Source organism: Triturus cristatus, chromosome 7, assembly GCF_964204655.1.
Source record: "Triturus cristatus chromosome 7, aTriCri1.1, whole genome shotgun sequence".
NCBI classification, from domain to species: Eukaryota; Metazoa; Chordata; class Amphibia; order Caudata; family Salamandridae; genus Triturus; species Triturus cristatus.
In genome coordinates, this window is record NC_140590.1 from 24,188,876 (window position 1) to 24,201,752 (window position 12,877).

A 12,877-nucleotide genomic window follows, 5' to 3' on the forward strand; every position below is an offset into this window, starting at 1 on the left:
GGTGTCCTAGCGGCGGACGGCTGGGGGCTCCTTCAGCAGAGCAGAAGACCCTGTGGGAGACACGATAACAGTGGTGAGGCTCCAGCAACCTAATCAGCGATCGGAGCGCCCGCCCGCCATTTTGCGGCGTCCGGAGCGGGGGTTCCGTGGGATGCTATGATAGCTGCCTCTGATCGCTCCTGATACCTCCTACTGCTCCGCGACTTGAAAGGTGACGGCGAGGCAGCGGAGACACCTTTGGAGGTCTGGAGGGTGAGCCCAGCCGGCCCGGAGTGCGTGAACAGTCGGAGCCTCTGCGGAGGATCCTGAGCCGCCATTTTGTCTGCTGGGCCGGGGACGCATCTACCAGCTTGGCGCCCCGCCGATTGTTCTCTCAGGTCAAGTCTGGGCAGTCTGGGGAGAGGTGGCGTCACTTGAGCCTGGCTGGAGGGCGACGGAAACGACTGTACCAGCCCAGGTGTGTCTCGGGCCTTCATGGGCCGGCTCCGGTGGCGGCCGCCATTTTGCCTGCATCTTGCCGGTGGAGACTGTGAGTAACAGGGGCCCAGTGGGGAGTGTGGCCTTGAGGTAATGTTGCGGGCTTTGTGAGGGTCCTGGGGGTGAGCACTCGCATTGCCTGGTGCAGCGCTACAGCCCTTTACACCACCGGGTCCAATACATTGAGCCTCCCCGGTCCCTCTGGAGCTGCCGCGGGACGGGGAGTAGGCCCGGGAGTCTGCTGGAGGTGGGCTGATGCAGAGAGGGTGCCTTTCCTGAGTGATCTGCTGCTGGCCATCGATAGCGCAACCTCACGGCGTGAGGGGGGTGCGGAAGGTGGGGTCCCTCTCTGCTTGTGCGCGCCTGTGTACCCCCCTTCTGGCAACCTGCATCTCATAGCCCTGTGGGGCCCTCTCATTCTGCGCCTGGCCTGGAGCTGAGCTGGCACGCCACGGACTAGGTTGAGACGGGCGGCTCTCGGGGAGCCCTGCTGCTTGCCAGTCTTCCCGCTGACCTCCTACTGACTATCTCTACAATGCGACACCAGGCAGTTTAGATATTGATGCTAACTCGATCCCTGTGACCTTGCCCACGCTGTTTGTAAAACCTTGGGCCCCTCCCGTCTTGAGGGTGGGCCACAAGAGGAGCTGCCACACCACACGTATAGCGCCAATCCTGTGACGAGGTGACGGACATTGGGCGCCCTTAGGCCCCCCCCCTGGGTGCTTCTCGTGAGACGCGGCTGAGGCATTGTACTACATCTGGGGGGTCCGACCGCACTTTACAGTGGGGCTGATGTGATCGGTGAGGAGGTGCTGCAGGGTAGCCGGGGGATGCTGAACATGCGTGCGGATGGGAGCTGTGGACCTGGTGCGACAACCTGAGTGTTGGGATCTTGTACCCTGAACTGCCTGGTTTGCCTGGGCCCGCGGTGCGGCCGTTTGCCTCTGAGGGGCCCTGTGGTGGGGGGTGGTGCTCCCATTGGGACCCGTGATTTGCAGGCGCTACGGGTGGTCTCCTCATACCCTCAAAGTCTAGAAGCCGATTGACTGACTACAGCCTAAAAATGACACACACTAACAGAGGCAAAGACGCTCCAGGGCCGACACCCAAGGACAATTCGGTAGCGGCGATGTGGGGCAAGGTGGGCTCGTCCGCACCTGCTGAGGGGGCCCCGCAGGCAGTGGGGGACTCACCGCCGGTCACACAGGCATTTATGGCTTCCTTTATGTCAGAATTGAAGACCGAGATTGGCTCCCTGCGGACCGAAGTGCACTCCTGTGTTCGGGAACTCCGGAGAGAAGTCACGGAGTTGGGCGAGCGAGTAGATGGGCTGGAGAAGACGGTTGATGCCCGTACAGAAGACCAGGAACAGCTTGGGCAGTGCTTAGTTGTCCTGGAAGACCAACACATAGAATTACAACTAAAGCAGGAGGACCTGGAAAATAGAAGCCGCATTCGGGGGGTTCCTCTTGGAGTGGAAGGGAAAGACATTGTGACCTATGTGGCGCGGCTACTACACGAGGTGTGGGGAGATGATGACGCCTCCCCGCTGGCTTTGGATCGTGCTCATCTCGTCTCCGGGCCTGCGGGCAGGTCGGGCCTCCTTCCGGATATTTTAACCAGGGTCCACTTTTTTACTGAGAAAGAAGCTATACTTAGGTCAGCGCGAGCCAACCCAGATCTTACATACGAGGGGCACAAAATCCAGATTTTCCAGGACCTGGCACCCACTACCCTGTGCCGTCATCGTGACTTTAAACCTGTGACGGACAAATTGCGGAGCATGAACATCCCCTATCAGTGGAGCCACCCATTTGCTCTGATTTTTACGTGGGAGTCCAAGCGCAGGGTGATTCGATCCTACAGTGATGCGGCTCAACTGCTCCGACTTTCTTTCTCGCGGCCTACCAGCCCCACCTGCCCTTCGCCTTCTACGCGGGTGCCTGCCAAGCCGACCTGGTCGACTGTGCACCGGCACAGACGCTCACCGCCCTTCACTGAACAATCGTCCTTGCAGGCCAAACAGGAAATTATAGAGCACATACCGTCCTTGGAAGGGGACAAACCTCAGGCCCGGACTCTCCACCTCCCTGATCAATGGCTCATATATCCCCCAGCTCCTCTTCCGCAATGTGGCTAATGCGGTAGCACTCCGCCTGAAAGACCTAGAGAGCAGCAGACGACACCCCCCCCCCTCTGTTCCTGAGAGAGTGGCGTCTCTAGGCTTATCCAAACCTTAGGGTGTAGGCCAGCCCGCGCATGGAACAGGACAAAGTGGCCCGGTTGGCCGGAGTTGGCTGCACATCTTTATATTCTGTTTTCCCACTTGTCTGTGCTTTCTCTCTCCCTCTTTCTTGCTCACTAGGTATGACGGTCGGGTGACCCCAAGGCTGCGATGCGCGCTTGTTGCCATGGACTGCACACTCCAGTATCTCCTTCACATCTCCCTGATACCCTTGATAAGGTGGCATGATCGACTCACTCGGGAACCGTTATATCCATGGCTCTTCCTAGTCCCTTAAAGGTACTAACCCTTAATGTCAAGGGGCTGAACTCTCCCAATAAGTGGCAGCAGGTGTGGCGTTACATACGGCAACATAATCCAGACATTCTTTTTTTGCAAGAGACCCACCTACTGCGGGTCGATACCCCCCGCATGGCGCACCCAAGTTACCCCCTATAATTCTGGGCCACAGCAACTACTAAAACGGCTGGAGTGGCTATTCTATGCAGATCTGGTATCAGGCAGGGGGACCTCAAAGTCTTTCCCAGTCCAGATGGACGATTCATCAGGGCAGGGTGAGAGTGGGGAGGCGCTTACTTACATTGTGCGATGTCTACGCACCGAAACAGATGCAAGACTCCTATCTCTGCACACTTCTACGGGAACATGTGCCATGTGGCGATTCCTCTCTAATTTTGGGGGGAGACTTTAACCTGGTGTGGGACTCTGCGATGGACCGTAGAGAAGCATCCTCCAACGGGACGGGGGCCATGTAATCGGCACTCCCGAAACAGATAGCAGACCTTGGCCTGCTAGACGTATGGCGATATTACTCTCCGGAGGTGCGGGATTACTCGTACTACTCCCATGTTCACCATTCGTACTTGCGTATTGATTATCTTTTTATTTCGTACGAAATCATGAGGGACACGTTGGGGGCATCTATGCCTGATATATCGCTATATGACCATGCCCACGTGGAGCTTCTCTTACAGGATTCGGCCGCTTGCTCTGCCCGCCTTCCGCGGTGGCGCTTGCCGCTGCATGTCTTACGCGACCCGACTGATGTGGAGAGCATACGGACTGCTATTGACTCTTATTTCGTGACCAATGCCCTCCCTGAGACCCCCTTCTCTGTGGTGTGGGATGCCTTTAAGGCTACGATTCACAGCCACATCACATTTGTGGATCGCACGGGCGCGGGAAGCCCGCCGTCTGGAGGATAGCCTTGCCAAGGACATTAAGACACTGGAGAAGCAAGATCAGGGCCATTCCTCGCTCGCAGGTAGGAGGCGGCTTGCAAACCTTTGGGGCCAGCTCCGCGCCATGCGCACCAATAAAGCTGAACGATCCCTGCTAGCCTTAAAACAAAGATATTTTATGGGGGGGGGGCAAGGTGGGCAGAATGTTGGCGAAGCGCTTGAGGACACGCAGAGCGAAGGCTCATATAGCAAATATCCGAACATTGGATGGAGGCTGGGCCATCACGGAACAAGCTAAATGTGAGGCCTTTAGGGCTTATTACGCTGCCCTTTATGCGGCGGAACCGCCTTACGCAGACCATAGTGATGATATTTTGAACCAATGCCCCTGGACTCCAATTCACCCACACCATGCCAAACAATTTGAAGATCCCCTTACGGCGGAGGAATTGATGGCAGCGCTGAAGGATCTCCCTTTTGGGAAGACACCAGAACAAGATGGCCTGCCACTGGTATTCTACTGTATGTTCCTACCACAACTCCAGCCACATCTCTTGCGTCTCTACAATTCTTTCTCGGACTCGGAAGGGCCAACGCCCTCCATGGGTATGGCTGAAATAGCTCTTATACCCAAGCCGGAAAAAGATCTCACCATGTGTGCCTTGTATCGTCCCATCGCTTTGCTGAACACGGGCCTCAAAATCTACACCAAAATGCTCGCCAGACGCTTAGACCCCCACATGCCTGGCCTAGTGGAGCCAGATGAAGTGGGCTTCATTCGTAATAGGCAGGGAGCGGACAATGTGCGTAGAATCGCACACCTGGTGGGGAAAGCACTGCACTGGAATATACCAGCCTGCCTTCTCTCACTTGACGCGGAGAAGGCGTTTGATCGGGTAGACTGGGGCTTTCTTCGCGCGGTGCTGCAAAAGATTGGAATAGGCCGGAACATGATATCCATGATCATGGCCCCATATCTATCCCCGCAAGCTCAGGTTCGGGTTAATGGACAACTCCCAGAACCTTTCTCAATACACAGGGGTACTCGGCAGGGGTGCCCCTTGTCGCCCCTGTTGTTTGCCCTGGTGGTAGAGCCCTTAGCAGAAATGATCAGACAGAATGCGGACATACATGACATTTCTCTTGGAGGCAGGCAGAACAAGGTGGCGCTCTTCGCGGATGATCTTATTCTTACCCTCTCGCGTCCACACACCTCCCTTCCGGCACTCCACAATCTGCTACAGTCCTTTGAGCAGGCTTCCGGTCTTAAAATTAACCACGGCAAATCTTGGGCTTTGAATCTTACGATCTCGAAGGAGGAGATACCAGTGTTGAAAACGCTTGCCCCTTATCAATGGGCCACGGAATCCATCAGGTACTTAGGGCTTAATTTGACCCCCTCCTTGGGCTCATGGACCCAGGTTAACTGGCGGGAATGCAAGAGAACCGTCTTGGAGGATCTACGGGGTTGGTAATCCCTAACTCTCTCCTGGTTGGGCAGGCTTAACACCGTGAAAATGTCGATACTCCCTAATCTTATATTTATTTCAATGTCTTCCCACCCCTATCCCACAACACCAAATACAGGGTCTGCAGCAGGACCTCACCCGCTTTATCTGGGGTGGACGTAGGCCACGATTCTCTCAGAAGACCCTCATGTCGCCGCGAGACAGAGGGGGGCTAGCATTACCCTAATCTTTTGAATTATTATTGGGCATCGCATCTCCGCTTTGTCTCGGAGTGGATAGCTGTTGAAAGTGAAAAAATCTGGTTCCATATGTACAGGACAGTAACTGGATGCTCCATCTGGGACCTTGCGTGGCACCATCGTACGGCGCGCTCACGCAGTGCCTATATTGCGGTACCTACTAAAACGGTTCTAGATATATGGGATAAAGTAGCAGTGCGTAAGGGGTTAACAACCATCCCCTCCCCTCATACCCCTATTGCTGGTAACACACTATTGCCTCCGGCCCTCCACTTGCATACGTTCGCCAACTGGCTACAGATCGGAGACCTGTATGGGGGGGAATGCTTAAGACATTTGCACAGTGCAGGGAGGACTTTTGCCTTCCGCTGGGCGCGAGACTACAATATGCCCAGTTGCGGCATTGGGTGTCCTCACTTGAGATACAACAGGCCGCTGTTCAGCCATTCACCCCCTTTGAGCGACTTGTCCGATCCTTCGATGAGTCGAAAGGGCTTATCTCTTGGACATACCAGATCTTACAGCATCCTCCAATACTAAATGCACACTCGTATCAGCGTCAATGGCAATCAGCATCAACCACGGAAATCACGCCGTCACAGTTGAGTCGCCTTTGGCGGGATATCCCTGGGGTCTATCGCAGCATTCCGCAAAGGGAGAATGCCTAAAAAATTATGACACTATGGTATTTTACGCCTATCCGATTGCACAAAATGTTCCCTGCCGTGTCCCCATTGTGCTGGAGATGTTTGAATGCTTCTGGGGATTTCATTCACATTTGGTGGGTTTGCCCTCTCTTGACCTTGCTCTGGAAGGAAGTCCTTAGTCATATTAAGGAAGAATTGGGCTTCCCCCTGCCTGAGTCTGCAACCACGATCCTTTTGGGCCTTAAACCAACCAACTTAAAGGCACTTACCCGCAGCAACTGGACTATAGCACCACATATGCTAGGGGTGGCTAAACAACTTATAGCGCTGTACTGGAAAAAATAGAACCTCCCCCAATCACTGCATGGTTCACGCGCTTATGGCATGTCATACCCATGGAGCTTCTTACAGCGTGGCTGCAATCGCGCGACACCCGCTTCACTGCTGTTTGGTGACCCTTAGTCCAATATCTCTGCAAAGTAGAACATGCGCGTTATCTGCCTTTCAAGCTCAGAGCGTTACAAATGTTTGAAGATGCCATACTTTCTTCGGACCCCAATAGACTGCTTGCGTAACTATACCAGTCCTGGAGGACGTCCCCTGCGACAGGCCTCAAAATATGCGTTCTCAACACCATGCACTTTTATGCGCGTATACCCGCCCGCCTGCCTAGTTGCTTTTATTGTTGCCTACTTCCCTTCTTTCTCTTCTTTCCCTCTTTTCTGATCTTTTTTTATTCCTTCATCACTATCCACTTTAGATGGGTCTTAGGCACGTGTTTTCTTTGTTCTTGTTGTTGTACTAAAAAGGTCCTAAGACTCCGTACACCACCCTAATATGGCTCTATATACAATGACACGCGGCCGGCCCACCAAGGGTTGTAGGCGACATGCTGTGTTTACAATTGTCTCTTCATGCCTCTGCAGATTCTCGGGGAGTCTTGGGTGAAACGCGACCGGCCCTAAAGGGGTTGTAGGCTTAACGCTGTGTCATTTTGGACCTCTGTCCGACTTTGTTCATAGAAAATAAAAACAGACCTTTTAAAAAAAAAAAAAAAAGTTAGGGAACTTCTAGAATACCTCGAATACCAGGGTGTAATAGAAAGTTGCACCTCTTCAATGAATAATCCCTTGCTACCCTTGATAAAACAAGGCCAGTCATAAGATTTAGTTTTAGATTACAGACATGTAAACACAGCTACTTGCATACTTGCAGTACAAAATGCGCACAGCACAGCCCTAATAAACAACATAGTGCGTCATAAATACAAAACGACACTAGATATCACCAATGGATTTTTCTGCAAAAATACAGTGCTGCGAAGCAGGGGCCCGATTCACAGAACTAACTTAAGACAAAATCCTAAACTTACTACTTTTGGTATTCACAGAAGTTAGGATTTTGTCCTAAGTTTGACTTAAGACAAACTTAAGACAGACTTAAGACAAACTTAAGACAAACTTAAGACAAACTTAAGACAGACTTAAGACAGTCTTAAGTCTGTCTTAAGTTTGTCTTAAGTTTGTCTTAAGTTTGTCTTAAGACAAACTTAAGACAAAATCCTAACTTCTGTGAATACCAAAAGTAGTAAGTTTAGGATTTTGTCTTAAGTTAGTTCTGTGAATCGGGCCCTTGGTATTTGACAAGTTTTAGTGCTCTGGGTTCTCAAACCAGTTCTGTTGATTGCCAAGGGTGTATAAGAATAGCCCCAGGTTCTTTTCAGCCAAGGTAACAGAACTTCTAGAAACTTTTGATGACCAGGCATTGTCCTCTGTCGATGACCTATATTTGATGGATGATGACCTTTCAACACACTTGACAAGAGTGGATTGCATAATTATGGTATTCGTTCATATGGGCTACAAATATAACTTTTAAGAAATCAGAAATTGCACCCCTCAATGTCCTGTTTCTGTGGTATAAGTTGTCAAGTCAAGGCAAAAGCCTTGTGACACATTTCTTAGAGAAATGTGCGCTTCTTCAACTCCAACTATGTTGAGGAGATTACAATCCATATTGAGATTCCTACATTTTGGCAGAATTAACATTCCAGATTACGTAGAATGGGTTAAATTGTTCTTTGACTTAATTTGCCCAGATTTCACAAATACACATTGGACCACTGAACACACAAAACTACTAAGTTCAGTACAAGCTGTCATGCTAGCTTCAAAACACTCAGATAAATGTGTGAACACAACGAACCTGGTGATTAGTGTCATAGCGGGGGGTCAGGGTACATCTATGTTACGTTCAATCAAGGTGACACTGTACCGGTTGCATATAAATCTAACTAGCTTAGGGAATGCATGGTAAGAGTGTGCTATACCCAGTTCTTATATGCCAGGATATATACACTATCTTAGCACAGCAGTGGAATCGTTCATTCTGTTCACCGTTCCTATATTGCTAATCACTTTTATCTGCTTTTGTCTATTAATTATTGCAGCAAATATATTTTAAACAAGAATCACAAAGGTTCAATAAATATTGAAAAAGCCCCTTTGTGTGTTTTTTGTGGATCTTCCTGAGTGAGCACGAGTGACAGAGCAAAAAGGTTCTAAATCTGCTACCACAATTCCTGAGTCAGGGGTGTCATGTTCTGAGGTTGCCCAAACCATGTGTTGCCTACCTAAGGTTAGGGGTATTTATGGTGGCACTGTGAACCAGCATGTCTTAAGGCCAAAATATTCTGAGGGATGCATAGAATCAGTCTGACACCATCCCACCGTTCAGGACTGCAGCACCTATTATGTCATCCAGGGAACAGACCTGTAAAACGTGCACTCTGACAGCAGTAGTCTAAAAACCTGGGGGCAGATTTATGAGCCCCTTGCGCCACTTTTGCGTCACTTTTAACATGGGAAAAGTGACGCAAAAGTGGCGCAAGGGGCTCATAAATCTGCCCCCTGGTGTCAAACTGGTAACAAACCTTATCTGACAGGCAGGAAACCCTGCTTTTAAATATTATGAAGTTACCCTTATGTACACCATGTTGCCTACCAGTCAAACTCTCTGAAATTTAAAAGTGGAGTATGTGCGAAACTAAAGTTGGCATGTTCCTCCAGTGACGAGGCCCCAAAAGGGAATTTCACTGACAGCGCTTTAGCTTAGTCCTAGGAAATGTCATAGCACAAACTATAAACCTGAATCTGTAATGTTTGACTCAAAAAACAATTAAATATATAGTATTATATAATATATACTGAGGAAAAGTCACTTTTTGAAAATGTAATGTTTTCTGTGTGAACTGAAGATCCTGGAGGCTAACTTGCATAAGCCTTCTAGCAGCTACCCAGCCACTGATTGACCTTGATGAGGTCTGAAATATCTCCTAGAGCACAACAAATACTTGTTAGGTGACAGGATGGACTGGATGTGATCACATTTGATCTTTGTCAGCAACAGACAGTTCAGGTGGGCCCTGAAACTTCATTAAGGTGAAAGGGAAAGCGGTGAAGTATTTCCATTCATAGTTTAGTGCCAAGGAAGACCTAAAGAAGGGAAATCCTTTGTCCCCAGCCCACACTAGTGGGGCTGCCACAAAATACAATGGGAGGAAAACTACCAACAGAACTGGTTTGGAGTAGACAGCTCATTTCCATGGCCACATGTTGAGTAAACACAAGAGCTCTGCAGAAGGGAGAAAGTCTTTCCCTCTCTTGGATTTTAAGAGTAAGATGCATTGTGGGATTGTTTGCCGTAGGGCAACAAGAACTTGTGAAAAAGTGGGTAGGGTTACTCCCAGGAATCTTTTCCCTATTGGCTAGGAAGTGTCCAATAGTCACCCCCCACCCCCACCCCACCTATTGGCTTGTGCCAATCATAAAGTGGCACCCCAAGGATCCCTCCTCAGAATGCGTTTTGGAGCTGCAGAAGATCAGAAGTGGGTTGGTCCTGCAGAAGGGCTGGAGTTGCTCCCTCTTGTACCTAGGGAAAGGAAATGGGCTTTAAGGGACTGTTTTCTGACCCCCTGTTTGGTGACAGGGACACACAAGCTGCAAGAGTACTTTTTCCTGAACTGACTAGTTGAACAGTACCAACTATATCTGGATTGGATTGCTGGTGGACTCTGTTGGAGACAGGCCTGGCCCCTGATTGCAGTCCCTGAGGTTCTCAGACATACAGAAGTGGCCCAGAGGTGCTTCTCCAGAAACCCTCAAAAGTATGGGCTTTTTTGGATGTCCAAGACCTCTGTAACTACAAAGGGGGCCACCGAAGCAGAGGTGTTTGATTTTGATGCTTCTTTCTTGTATTCAGCTTCAGGTTTGCCCCGCTGGAGGAATTTATTGTGACTGGCCTAAACTTGCACCTGGGTCCTGGCTTACTGCTTCCAAAGACTGTAAGAGTCTCTTAGTACTTTTTGGCACTATTTTTAGTTACAACTTTAAAAATTCATATCTATGGCTCTCCTTACTGGATTTTTTTTGGGTGTAATTTTCTCCATTAAAATGTACTCTACCTTTCCAATTTGGTTGGAACTTTTAATGTTTGTATGTTGACTGTATGACTCTTTTGATAATTCATGAATTATTTACACATTGCCCTAGATTACGTTTGTCTGCTCTGTGCCAAAGTTACCATGGGGTTAAGCTCATGTTCACTTAGTAACTTTGGGGTTCACCTTCAAAAGCTGGAATTATTTTTCCTTGTGGTGGGTGACTGCCCATCCCAAACTATAATCCACTTTTTTTCCCTCTGCTAAACCTTTTTTGAAGCTCTGATAATTGTTGTCTATGTCAGCAGTGCCTCCTATCCATGCAGTGGTCAGATATGTTTCCATGGTGACCTCGTGGTTTATCTCTGCAGGATAATCTGAACATTTTTTGTTGTTAGGGAGACTCCTATACCTGGTATATTGTTACTTGAGGAGCAGATCAATAGCTCAGAAAAGAGGGTATCCTTCACACTCATGCTCATTGGGAAGGTAATCACATATTTTTTTGATTTTGTGGTTAGTGGCGGCTCCTTTGCTCTGGTGGAGGAGCGTCGCCTCACTGCGTTGCAGCAGTGAAGGAAAGGAAAGATAAAATCATAATAACTTGATGTCATTATCATTTTATTTGTTCCTTCCTGCTGCTGCAGCATGGGGGTGGGCTGCTCTGTTCACAGAGCAGAGCAGAGAAGGAGTGGTGAGCACACTGGAGTGCACATGACGCTTTGGCCGGCCGTCTCGGGCAGACCAGTCATGCTCACTTAGCATGTTCTCCACCCAGGCTGTATTACAGCCTGGTTGGGGAACATGCCCAGGCCCTCAGTCCCTGTCCGAGCGCCGAATTATGGCACTCAGGCCAATCATAACGCTGCATTGCAACGTTGGGATTGGCTTAGGGTAGCCAATCACAACACTGCATTGTAGCGTTGTGATTGGCCGAGGGGAGCCTGGCTGCTTCCTGGTCGGCCGACAGAGGAGAGATTACGTGGGAGACAAGATGCAAGGTGGTAAGTGTATTTTTATTTTTGTACACCCCCTCACCCCAGGACTCGCCACCCCACATCCATGCCGGGTGCCAATGTTCGTGGTCGCTCCCTATGCCAAAGCAACCCCGTAGCAGCATCTCCTATTTATACTGTAACCATCAGTGCATTCGTTTATTACCTTGGTGAACATCATGTTGCGTGCATATTTGTAGTTTATTTTTTCACCATAGCAACAGGAGGATCACAGCATTATCCATTATCAAGGCAACTTCTATTTCTGGAATGCAGTTTCTTTTACAGTGCAATGCATGTCTTCAGTGTGGAGCTAGCATCTCATCCTGTTATCTGCTTCTTGTGTAAAGTGCTTTGAAGTCAAGCATACTGGATTGTCTGCACTTATCATTAATGTATCTGATGCCCGTTGTCATGGGACCCTGATTGAGTAGCAGTCTAGCATTACTGATCAATCATAGCATTTATAAAGCGCACTACATACCCGTGAGGGTCTCAAGGCGCTAGGGGGGGACTCTGCTACTGTTCGAAGAGCCAGGTCTTGAGGAGGCTCCTGAAGGTTAGGAGGTCTTCGGTCTGCCGCAGGCAGATAGGGAGGGTGTTCCATGTCTTGGCGGCGAGGTGGGAGAATGATCTGCCGGGGGGGGACACTCTTCGGATGCGGGGGACAGTGGTGAATGCACGGTCTGCGGAGCCGAGCTGGCGGGTGGGGGTGTAGAGGCTGAGTCGGCTGTTGAGGTACGCTGGCCCGGTGTTGTGGAGTGCCTTGTGTGCGTGGGTGAGGAGTTTGAACATAACATTCATACATAACTTACACTAGCTGCCTTACTTTACCAACACTACTCCCACATCCATCACAGTCTAGGAGTAACACACACTACCAGAACTACTCTCACACACCTCACTGACAGAGTAGCAGTCCCACTTAAACCAACACCACTCTTTCACCCTATTCGACTAGCAGGCTTGCAGTTCCACGCTACGAAAAGTATTCTCAAGGACTAACATTTGGACACTTGTCACAACACCCGCACACTTCTTACAGAGTAGCAGTTACACATTACCAACAGCGCTTTCACACCCCACACTGACTAACAGCCTCTTGCTACTGACAGTATTGTTGAGCTCTTCAGACATTACCAGAAACACTCTTGCACCCTCCAAAGTCTAGTTGTCACACACT